This window comes from Lutra lutra, chromosome 5 (assembly GCF_902655055.1).
Source record: "Lutra lutra chromosome 5, mLutLut1.2, whole genome shotgun sequence".
In the NCBI taxonomy this organism is placed as follows: Eukaryota; Metazoa; Chordata; class Mammalia; order Carnivora; family Mustelidae; genus Lutra; species Lutra lutra.
Genome location: NC_062282.1, coordinates 162,342,265 through 162,355,242, shown reverse-complemented (window position 1 = coordinate 162,355,242; position 12,978 = coordinate 162,342,265). Strand labels below are relative to the sequence as shown.

Below are 12,978 nucleotides of genomic sequence, written 5' to 3'. Positions count from 1 at the left end.
TGCCAGGTCTCTGTGGATAAATCTGTTGCCAATCTAATATTTTTACCATTGCTAAAGACTTCTTTTCTGGGGCTGCTTTCAGGATTTTCTCTTTGTCACTAAGACTTGTAAATTTTACTATTAGGTGACAGGGTGTGGACCTATTCTTATTGATTTTGAGGGGGGTTCTCTGTACCTCCTGGATTTTGATGCTTATTCCCTTTGCCATAATAGCGAAATTCTCTACAATAATTCCCTCCAATAAACCTTCTGCTCCGCTCTTTCTCCTTCTTCTGGAATCCCAATTATTCTTATCTTACGGTGTCACTTATCTCTCGAATTCTGCCCTCATGGTCCAGTAGTTGTTTATCTCTCTTTTGCTCAGCTTCTTTATTCTCTGTCTTTTGGTCTTCTATATCACTAATTCTTTCTTCTGCCTCATTCATCCTAGCAGTAAGATCCTCCATTTTTTTATTGCACCTCATTAATAGCTTTTTTGGTTTCAACTTGGTTAGATTTTTGTTCTTTTATTTCTCCAGAAAGGGCTTCTATTTCTCCAGACAGAGTTTCTCTAATATCTTCTGTACCTTTTCCAAGCCTGGCTAACACCTTGAGAATCATTATTCTGAACTCTAGATTTAACGTATTACCAATGTCCATATTGATTAGGTCCCTGGTTTTTGGTACTGCCTCTGGTTCTTTTTTTCCTTTTTGTGGTGAGTTTTTCCACCTTGTCATTTTATCCAGATAAGAATATATGAAGGAGCAAATAAAATACTAAAAGAATGGCAAACACCCCAGGAAAATGTGCTTTAACCAAATCAGAAGAGACCCCAAATCATGGGGGGAAGAAAGGGGACAAAAAGAAGTTCAGAGAAAAAAATAAAAATAAATAAATAAAATTAAAAAAATATATATATTAGACTGGGGACTAGAACAGGGTTACCCACTTAATTTTGGGAGTATTTTGGTCTCTTAGAAGAAACTACCTCCCCAAATTTTAAAGAATGAAAAACATATATAAGGGTAAACACGATGAAGGGATTGAATATGATTATAAAGATGAATTTTTTAACCTAAAAAATGAGTTGATAATATAAGTTGGTTGGGAGAATAAAGAAGAAGAAAGTGGAGAGAATTTGCTCAAGCTGGAGACTAGAACAAAGCCCTGTGCTAGATTTAGTGTATATTTAGATCTATTAGAAGAAGTTGTATCCCACAGCAAAGGTTGTCCTAAGGGGGAAATACATAACCATCCAAGCCTTCCTCAAAAAAATAGAAAAATCCAGAATACATCAGTGGTCTTTACACCTAAAAGAACTGGAGAATCAACAAAAAATCAAACCAACTCCACACATAAGAAGGGAAATAATCAAGATTAGAGCAGAGATCAATGAAGTAGAAACCAGAGATCAGTAGAACGTATCAATGAAACTAGAAGCTGGTTTTTTGAAAGAATCAATAAGATCGATAAACCATTGACCAAAACACATAATCATGTAAAAAAAAATGGACAGAAGACATGAACATGCTTCTCCAATGAAGACATACAAATGGCTACCAGACACATGAAAAAATGTTCATCATCACTAGCCATCAGGGAGATTCAAATTAAAACCACATTGAGATACCACCTTACAACAGTTACAATGGCCAAAATTAGCAAGATAGGAAACAACGTGTGTTGGAGGGGATGTGGAGAAAGGGGAATCCTCTTACACTGTTGGTGGGAATGCAAGTTGGTGCAGCCACTTTGGAAAATGGTGTGGAGAATCCCCAAGAAATTAAAAACAGAGCTTCCCTGTGACCCTGCAATTGCACTACTGGGTATTTACCCCAAAGATACAGATGTAGTGAAAAGAAGGGCCATCTGTACCCCAGTGTTCATAGCAGCAATGGGCATGGTCGCCAAACTATGGAAAGAACCAAAATGCCCTGCAATGGACAAATGGATAAGGAAGATGTGGTCCATATACGCTATGGAGTATTATGCCTCCATCAGAAAGGATGAATACCCAATTTTGTAGCAACATGGACGGGACTGGAAGAGATGATGCTGAGTGAAATAAGTCAAGCAGAGAGAGTCAATTATCATATGGTTTCACTTATTTGTGGAGCATAACAAATAACGTGGAGGATATGGGGAGATGGAGAGGAGAAGGGAGTTGAGGGAAATTGGAAGGGGAGGTGAACCTTGAGAGACTACGGACTCTGAAAAACAATCTGAGGGTTTTGAAGGGGCGGGGGGGGTGGGAGGTTGGGGAACCAGGTGGTGCATATTAGAGAGGGCACGGTTTGCATGGAGCAGTGGGTGTGGTGCAAAAACAATGAATACTGTTAGGCTGAAAAGAAATAAAATAAAGAAAGAAATTAAAAAAATTAAAAAAAAAAAAGAATGCAAGGATGTTTCATGATCATGCTCTCTTACACACAGCTACCAAACTCTGGCCCTGTCTCACTGCGACAAGACAGCCTTCTTCCCATTTGTCCCTTAAACCTGGGATGAAGGGCACCTGCGTGGCTCAGTGTGTTAAGCATCTGACTAAGGCTCAGGCCATGATCCCAGGGCCTGGGATTGAGTCTTCCATCTGGCTCAGTGGGGACCCTGCTTCTTTCTCTGCCTGCTGTTCCATCTGCTTGTGCTCTTTTTCTTGTGCTCACTCTATCTCTTTCTTTGACAAATAAATAAAACATTAAAAAAAGATTTTACACTACCTAATTATCAAAATGAAAGACATTTCTTTAAATAGTATATCTGAGACTAACTGCATGTTTTCCTTTTCAATATGAGTTGTAGTAAACTCATCAAGGCACACCAAATCCTTTTCACTTACTTCAGAGAACTCAGCAGATTAAACACCTATTTGATAGCTGAGAGATTGAAACTGTGAAGATTTCTTTCTCTCCACCAAGCCATGTCTTTGAAACTAAAGAAAAAGATATTTCCTTAAAATAGTATATTTTCTTCTTGATGAAGAGACATAGAAAATTTCTTCACTTTTATAAAATAATTAACCTAAAGGTCATTTCTTTGAAGCATATAACCTCTTATACACAGCTGAATCTCACTTTTCTAGATTTTTGTTCTTGATATAAAACATTTAAAAAAGGGATGAAAGATGTATCTGCAATAAAATATATAGAAATGATTCTTAACACACACATGAGCATAATTACAGAGTTAGAATAACTTCTTTAGGGACGCCTGGGTGGCTCAGTGGATTAAGCCACTGCCTTCAGTTTGGGTCATGGTCTCGGGGTCCTAGGATCGAGCCCCACATCTGCCTCAGCATCCCTGCTGAGTGGGGAGCCTGCTTCTCCCTCTCTCTCTGCCTGACTCTCTGCCTACTTGTGATCTCTCTCTCTCTGTCAAATAAATAAATAAAATCTTAAAAAAGAATAACTTCTTTATTAATAAGAGATATTAGTAAAACTACATTATTTGTTGATCATATATATAAAAGAGTTACATAAGCAGTACCACATATATTCTGAATAATCAAACTATGTTATTAGGCACATATGCATAATAGAAAAAAATATTCCAAGAGAAAAAAAATATTTAAATCTCTAATTTGAAACACATTTTAGGATTTATTAGTATACTTTCATTATGTAAGGTTATTGATAATGTATTTTGCCATAGAAAATAAAACTTTGAAAAAAAAAAGAAATTAAAACTTTGGTCATTTAGCACACTAAATACAATAAAAAAATATAATTTAAACATACACTGACATTTTCTTCCCTGTATGTAAGATTTTCATCTCTCAAGACAAATGGTCTGGCTGCCTAATGATGGTGAAAACTCATATTTTGATTTCAACAGCCTTTGGGAAAACTTGGTCTCTAGTCTATAATTAAGCACATTTTCTACATTGCATATGATGCTACATTAGAGCTGGTATTGGTGCTTGAAAAGAAAAAAAATGTCACAACTGGGCAACTGCTGTCATATATTTCTAAAAATGTAAACAATTACATCACCAGACCTATCTGAAAGGGTTTTAAAAAAGTATTATTTAACTAAATTTTGCCTTTAGAATATGCATATGGATTTGGACTCTCCATAATTAAAGTCGGATTTTTTTATGTGTGTGCCAAGGAGGTAAGGTTTTTTAAGGAACTATATGACATAGGAGATGTTCTTTGTAAACTAATGCACACTTTTGATTCAACAGTCTTAAGAATATTGAGTTGCTTATAGAAGTAGGGCTCAGGTTTCAAAATTCCTACATGAGCAACCTGTGTCCAAGATCAGAGAAAGTAATTAAAATAATAGCCTGATATTCATTTATTTTTTTCTATAGCAAAATACTTTGTTAATTGGTAGAAATTAAAATGAGGTTGGGTTTCAACCAGTCAACCTCCTAAACTAGTTGAATGAGACAATACTGGCAACCTCTCTGCTGACATTTAAAATAAGCAATAAGAATAAAAATAAGAATAAGAATAAAGAATAAGAATAAGAATAAGAATAAAAGTATGAGAGACACCTGGGTAGCTCAGTCTTTAAGTGATCCCAGGGTCATCAGATTGGGCCCTGCATGGGGCCCCATGCTTTGTGGGGAGCCTGGTTCTCCCTCTCCCACTTCCCCTGCTATTTTTTTCCCTCTCTTGCTGTGTCTCCCTGTCAAATAAATTAATAAAATCTTTAAAAAAAGAAAAAAAAATGAGAATGAGAAAGATGAGGAGTAGAATGAAAAGAGAAGAAGAAGAAGAAGAAGAAGAAGAAGAAGAAGAAGAAGAAGAAGAAGAAGAAGAAGAAGAAGAAGAAAGAGGAGGAAGAGGAGGAGGAGGAAGAGGAGAGGGGGAGAAGAAGAAGAAGAAGAAGAAGAAGAAGAAGAAGAAGAAGAAGAAGAAGAAGAAGAGGAGGAGGAGGAGATAGGGAAAAGAAAGAAAGAAGAAAGGAAGGAAGAAAAGAAGGAAAAAAAAGAAAATTGTAATAACTTGAAAGTCAAGGTATGGTAATTTAGAGTTCAGAGAAAATAAAACATGTTTGTATTTTTCCTTTTACGAAGTTTCTATTGAGTACATATGTCCTATCTTCTTTTCTCCCAAATATCTTACATGTAAAATTTAGTTGAAAATATTGACTCTCACATTCCTTGAAAATACCTTAATTGTATTTGTCAACATGAGAAATGGTGGTATATGAAATTGTTGAATTACTATATTGTTTACCTGAAATTAATATACACTGGATGTCAATTACGCTGGAATTAAAATTTAAAAATAAATAGAATAAAGCACTTTAATTGTGAAAAGACTTTCTCCAGGCAGGGGGTTCCTGCAAGTAATTATTGCATATCAGTTTTCAAAGAAAAAAAAAAAAGGGGGAATGATAGAATCCTGATCTCAGATTTTAAGTAATGGTTGAGTTCCAAAAGTAATCAATACTTACCTTCAGGTTAGTCACTGGTGGAAATAATGTAAACATGTTAAAATTTCATGGGTTAAAATCATAATTTTGGTAGCATGATATGTACAGTCTTGGATTCTTATCTATGAAAAAAATACAATACACGATTAAGATATGGCCTTTGAATGCCCTATGCAAGTGAAAGGCACTGAAACTGACTCCTTTATTTTCAGGATGATCAACCTCTAAATTTATCTAATACATTTTAACAGTGGTAAATTTTGTCGTTTTGTTATATGCACTTGACACAGTGTGAGAAAAATATTTTAAGTGAATTATGAACCAATAGAAGTAAACTACTGAGAATGCTTATTAAATGCTTAGAATCCCTTTATGGAAAAGGAGCTAAGATGGCAGAGTAGTTGAGCATCGTGGGCTTGCCTCATCTCTAGAACACAGCTAGATAATAGCAAATCATTCTAAATAACCTAGAAATCAATCTGAGGACTGAGACCTGGTAACAGAGAAATGTGAGAGAGAGAGGGATGTACAAAGCTAAATAAAAGGAGAATATTTCCAGAAAGTAAATGAGAAGGGCTGAATTTTGTGAGTTTCTGCAAATAGCAGGACTCAAGCACTATAGTATTAGAGGTCCTGTGAAGAAGTTTCTTCTTCTTCTAGTGCATCTCAGAGAAGACATTCACAAAGTCCCCTGTCAGGGGACAAAAGAGCCATCGGGTGCCATTTCACTCCTCCACACCTCAACATAGGTACAGAGACAACTGCTGGGGTGGGTAAATTAGACAATGAATGTTTAGTCTGCTTTGCTACAAATCCCAGGACCCTGCACTCTGACAAGTCTGCCTCCCTGGTCAAACCTGCATCAGTCCCACTGAAGTGAGACCTTCCCCCAGAAGACCAGGGCACTGAAGTGAGACCCTCCCCCAGAAGACCAGGGAAGGCCCCCCACAGTGGGTCACTAAGATTTGGAGTTTCCAAAGTCAACAGACTTGGCTGGGATAGAACCCAAAGTGCATTGTGCCGCTCCAGACAGTTAACTAACCTGGGGACAGAGAGTGTGAAGAAGAGGATCTGAAAGATGCCTGAGATGCTCCAGGGAGAATTATCCAATCCATTGTGCATATTTACTGAGAAAACACTGAGTCCCCTTTCTGGAAATGAAGGAGATGGCTAGAGTCATTTCCCTCACCTGGCCCCACAGCATAAACCAACTTCAGTTAACAGCACAAAGCCAACACTATCTGCCTAATCTACTGGGACTGAATCCCACCCCACTGCCTCTGCTGCTGAGGCTTTTCCCAGGGAATTGTGGCTAAGGACTAAGGTGGTGGGTATATTGCCAGAAAACAAGCACCAACATCCATATACACCATATCTACCAACCACAGAGTTGGGCAGGTTGCAAGTCCAGAGGAAGTAGCATCAAGTCTCATTTAACAAGCCAACCAGAACTCTCTTGTCTAAAATTTACCACTCTCTGGCCAAGGACAAAACACTGCCCACTGAAGACAAGGAGAACCTCTGCAGACAACTGACTGGAAGGGATAGAACAGCTAAAATAGGGCAGAAGAGTGATTATAGCACCTATCAAAGATCCCCTAAAATGGCAGGCCCTGGAGACTAAATGGTCTCATTCTTCTTCATAAAACCATCATTCTCAAAAGCAGGAAGTGTAAAAGGCTTTTCTAACACAGAGGAGGAAACAGGCCCAGACAACATTCCAAAATAGAAGAAGTCATCCCAAAAAGAATAAAATAAGAAAAGATCACAGCCAGAGATACACCTGAAGGAGATATAAGTGATATGCCTGATGGAAAATTTAAATCCACAAACATAAAAATGCTCTCTGGAGTTGAGGAAAGCATGGAAGTCATCAGGGACACAACTCTAGCAGGGATAAAAGAGTTAAAAAAGAAAAACAATCAATTGGGCTGAAATGAAAAATGCAACAACTTTGGTATGAAACTGATTGCATGTAACAACCACAAGAATGGAAGAACCAGAGGAATGAATAAGTGATATAGAAGACAAGTTATGGAAAATATTGAGCACCAATGAAAGAGAGAAGAATGATGACTCATGAGGGTAGTCTAAGGAACTCCGTGATTCCATAAAACATTATAGTACTTGTATCATAGGCATCCCGGTAGTAGAGAGAGAAAAGGGGGCAGAGGGATTATTTGAGGAAATTATATCTGAAAATTTCCTTAATCTGGTGAAGGAAACAGAAACCCAAATCCAGGAGCACAGACAACTCCCATCAAAATCACTAAAAAACACTAAGACCCGTCGTAGTTAAATTTGCAAAATATAGTTTAAAAGAAAAAAAAATTTCTAAAAGGATGAAGACAAAAGAAGTTCCTAACCTACAGGGAAACAGCAATATGGTTAGTCACAGATCTCTCCGCAGAAACCTGGCAAGCTGGAAGAGAGTGGCTTAATCTGTTTACTGTAGATAATGAGTAAAATCTGCAGCCAAGAATATTCTCCCCACCAAAGCTATCATTCAGAATAGAGAGATAGAGATTCCCAAATAAAAATTAAAAGTTTGTGATAACTATACCTGCCCTGAAAGAAATACTAAAGGGGAAGCTTTGAGTGGGAAGCAAAGACCAAAAGTGGCAAAGACTAGAAAGGAGCAGAGAAAATATCCAGAAATAATAACATGACAGTAGTAAAATGACATGAAATACGTATCTATCAAAAATTACTCTGAATATAGGGGCACCCAGGTGGCTCAGTGGGTTAAGCCTCTGCCTTCAGCTCAGATCATGATCTTAGGGTCCTGGGATCGAGGCCTGCATCAGGCTCTCTGCTCAGGGGGGAGTCTGCTTCCCCCCACCCTGCCTGGCTCTCTGGCTACTTGTGATTTCTGTCTGTCAAATAAGTAAATAACTCCCCCCCCAAATTACTCTGAATATAAATGGATTAAGCACTCCAATCAAAAAACACACAGGATTTCAGAATGGATAAAAAAAGGAGAACTATATATAGTTGGCCTACAAGGGTCTCATTTTATTTATTTATTTATTTATTTATTTATTTATTTATTTATTTTAAAATATTTTATTTATCTATTTGACAGAGAGAGAGATCACAAGTAGATGGAGAGGCAGGCAGAGAGAGAGAGAGAGAGAGAGAGGGAAGCAGGCTCCCTGCTGAGCAAAGAGCCCGATGCAGGACTCGATTCCAGGACCCCGAGATCATGACCTGAGCCGAAGGCAGCGGCTTAACCCACTGAGCCACCCAGGCGCCCCAAGGGTCTCATTTTAGACCTAAAAACACCTGCAGATTGAAAGTATGGGGGGGAGAGAACCATCATGCAAATGGACATTAAAAAAACAGCCTGAATAGCAATAGTTATATTAGGCAAACTGGATATTAAAACAAAGACTGTAACAAGAGATGAAGAAGGGCACTATACCAACTAAGCAGACTATCTAACAAGATCTTACAATTTTAAATATTTATTCCCTCAGCATGGGAGCACAGAAATATATGAGACAGTAACAGACATAAAGGAAATCATTGATAATAATAAAATAATAGTATTGGACTTGCTTACCCCACTAATATCAATGGATAGATCTAAGCAGAAAATCAACAAGGAAATAATGGCTTTGGATGACAAGCTGGGCTAGGTGGACTTAACAGATACATTCCAAACATTTCATTTCACAACAGCAGAATTCTCTTTCTTGCTTTCTCTCTCTCTTCATTTTAAATATTTTATTTATTTCTTTGACAGAAAGAAAGACAACAAAAGAGAACACAAGCAAAGGCAGTGGGAGAGGGAGTTGCAGTCTTCCCACAGAGCAGGGAGTCCCATAAGATGCTTAATCCCAGGGCCCTGGGATCATGACCTCAGCTGAAGGCAGATATTTAATGACTGAGCCACTCAGGTGCCCCTACAGATTCTTTTTAAGTGCACATGGGATATTCTCCAGAAAAGATCACATACTAGGTCACAAATCAGGTCTTAAGAGACACAAAGAGACTGCGATCAGACCATGTATATTTACTTACCACAATTCTATGAAATTTGAAGTCAACCACAAGAAAAAAAAAATTGAAAAGCCACAAAAAATGGAGTTTAAAGAACATCCTACTAAAATATGAATGGGTTGTCCAAGAAATCAAAGAAGAAACTAAAAAAATACATGGAAAAATAAAAATGAAAATATTATGGTCAAAAGCCACTGGAATGCAGCAAAAGTAGTCCTAGTGGGGAAATTTATAGTAATACAGGGCTACCCCAAGTAGCAAAAAAAATCTCAAACAACCTAACCTTACACCTAAAGAAACTAGAAATGAAAAACAAAAAATCCTAAAGCCATCATAAAAAGGAAATAATAATGATTACAACAAAAAAATAAATGGCATAGAAACTAAAAAAACAAAACAAAACAAAACAAAAAAACACCAAACAGAATAGAACAGATAAATGAAACCAGGAGGTTGTTCTTTGAAAAAGTTTAAAAAAAAATGAATAAATCCCCACTAGAATTATCAAAAAGCAGAGAGAAAGAAAAGACAGAAATAAATAAAATCACAAATGAGATAGGAGAAATAACACCAGAGAAATACAAATAATTATAGGAAAATATTACACAGAAAGATTATGCCAAAAAATTTAGAAAAATGGAAGAAATGCATAAATTCCTAGAAATATATGAACTACCAAAAACTTACATAGGGAAAAAAATAGAAAATTGAACAGACCTATGTTTGGCAAAGAAATTGAGTCAATAATAAAAAAGAAAAATTCCCAACAAAAAGATAATATATATTCTCTGAAACTATTAAAAAATAGAAACGGAAGGAAAAATTTCATGCTCATTCTACAAAGCCAGAATTACCACAATTCCAAAACCAGAGAATGATTCCACCGAAGATAACTGCAGGCCAACATCCTTGACAAATGTGGATGTAAAAATGTTCAGAAAATATTAGCCAAATGAATCTGACAGTACATTAAAGAATCATTTATCCTGATCAAGTGACATTAATTGCTTTGTTGCAAGGGTGATTCACTACCCACAAATCAGTCAATGAGATAGACCACAATAATAAAAATAGGGATAAGAACCATACGATCATCCCAATAGATGCAGAAAAAAACATTTAACAAAGTACAGTATTCATTCATGATAAAAATCCTCAACAAAGTAAGTTTCCAAAGATCACACTTCAACATAATAAAGGCTATATATGAAAAACCCACAGCTAGTATCATCTTCAATGGGGAAAAACTGAGAGGTTTTCTTCTATGATCAGGAGCAAGACAGGGATGTCTATTGTCAACACTGTTATTTAACACAGTACTGGCTCTGTTACTACTCATTTCCTAGAGCCCACCAACTTAGTCCTTCATTTTCCTCATCCTGTCAGTCACATTCCCTCTTCAAAAATTTTTCATTTACTCTTTTCTACATCAAGAACATTCTCTATGACATATCCATTTTAATTATTTCTTCATCTCAGTTAAATTTTCACCAAGTATCACTCTCATAGTTGTCTCTATTGGACTATTTTATATAAAATTACAAAACTCTCTGGCTTAACCCTTTCCCATGTCCAGCATTTTTTCTATTAATTACTACATTTGACATAATCTAAACTATTCATATTTATTTTATTAATTTTATATCTCCCTGTATTGAAATGCAAACCTGATGAGTTCAAAGATTTCTGTTGGTTCTTATCTTTTTTACTTCTGTATCAAAAATGCCTGTAGCAGTTACACACACATAAAGTAATAAATCAATTTTGAGTGTGCATATGAATGAATGAATGAAAGAAGTACACTTTCTACATAAGATTTTTTTTGCATTTATCTTTTTATTTTTTTTATTTTTAAAAAGATTTTTATTTATTTATTTGACAGACAGAGATCACAAGTAGGCAGAGAGGCAGGCAGAGAGAGACAGAGGAGGAACAGGTTCCCTGCTGAGCAGAGAGCCCAATGCAGGACTTGATCCCAGGACCCTGAGATCATGACGTGAGACGAAGGCAGAGGCTTAACCCACTGAACCACCGAGGTGCCCTTTGCTTTGATCCTTTTAATGTTACATGTTTGAATAGGTTATATTTCCTTTTCATTGCATTTCAGATACTAAGGAACACACTGAAAAATAGTCGTGAGACATAAACATTGAGTTGATGATCATGAAATCTATAGCTTCAGAAGCTAGATAATGTTGACAACAGCACCATTTTTCCTGCTTCCAGATTGGAAATTTATCCAGTTTCAATACATATAATTAAGTGAATTCTGAATACAGCAGGGATCAATAAATTTATCAATTTATTTATTTTTAAAATATTTCTCAGGGTTTTAATGCTCCAAAGCAGTATCCAGGCAAAATAATCTATGTTGTTCAATCTCAATCAATAACGGGTTCCCAATGTGACATTTCATATGCAAACATCCATTATGACAACAATCTTCTCATGGCCCCAATAACGTCCTTATTCCTCAGGCTATATATAAACGGGTTCAGAAGGGGTGTGATAATGGTGTAAAACACTGCCACTGCCTTATCTTGCTCTGGAGAATGCAAAGAGTGTGGCCTTGTATAGGTGGAGAGACCAGTCACATAGAATAGGCTTGCCACAATCAGGTGAGAGGAGCAAGTGGAAACAGCTCTTGTCTGTCCTTTGCCTGAGCTCATCTGAAAAACCACAGGAAGGACACATGCATAGGATGCTAGAATGGCCATGAAAGGTAGCAGTAGAATAATAAGACAACTCAGAATGACTGTATACTCATACATGGATGTGTCCTGACACACCAGTTGTAATAGAGATGGAAGTTCACAGAAAAAGTGGTTGATGAGCCATGATCTGCAAAATGGAAGGTGAAATACATACAATGTGTGTATTAAAGCATTGATAGAACCACTGGTCCATGCACATGTAACCATGAACCAACAAATCTTCTTGCTCATGAGTATGGGATAGTGTAAAGGGTGACAGATGGCTACATATTGGTTGTAAGACATGAAACCAAGAAGAAGGGCTTCAGTTCCACCAAGGACCATGAACAAAAATGTTTGAATCACACAGCCTAAAAAAGTAATGGTCTTACTATTTGACAGAAAGTTAGTGGTCATCTTGGGCACTGTGGTGGAAATGTTCATTATATCCATGAAGGAGAGTTGACTGAGTAGAAAGTACATTGGAGTGTGGAGTCTGGTGTTCAGTCAAATGAGAAGAATCAGTACGATATTCCCCATCAGAGCCACTGCAAAGAGAATTACAATGGCAACAAAGAGGAAAGCATCCTTTTGACCAAACTGGAAAAGACCAGAGAGTATAAAATCTGTTTCAGCACTTTGATTTCCTGTCTTCATAGTTTGATTCCCAATATCAGATCAGATCTTACATAAAGATTCCATGCAAAGAGAAGGATTGACCTTTAATAAAAAAGGAAAGATTATTAAATGAGTTGAATTGCATCCAGACCATTTCCTCAGTCAAATAAAGTATCCAGATGGTACATTACGTTGATTTTCTACCCAAAATGAATAGAAAACAAAATTATCTTAATTTGGTAACTTTCAGATAGCAAACTCCTTATAATCAGAAATGAATCAAAATTTTTACACACAGGG

General features: G+C 36.7%; 1 pseudogene; it reads right to left on the bottom strand.

The window, feature by feature from the left end:
* Positions 1-11,796: 11,796 nt before the first annotated feature.
* On the bottom strand, positions 11,797-12,717 carry LOC125101295 (olfactory receptor 2AK2-like; annotated as a pseudogene).
* Positions 12,718-12,978: the final 261 nt, after the last annotated feature.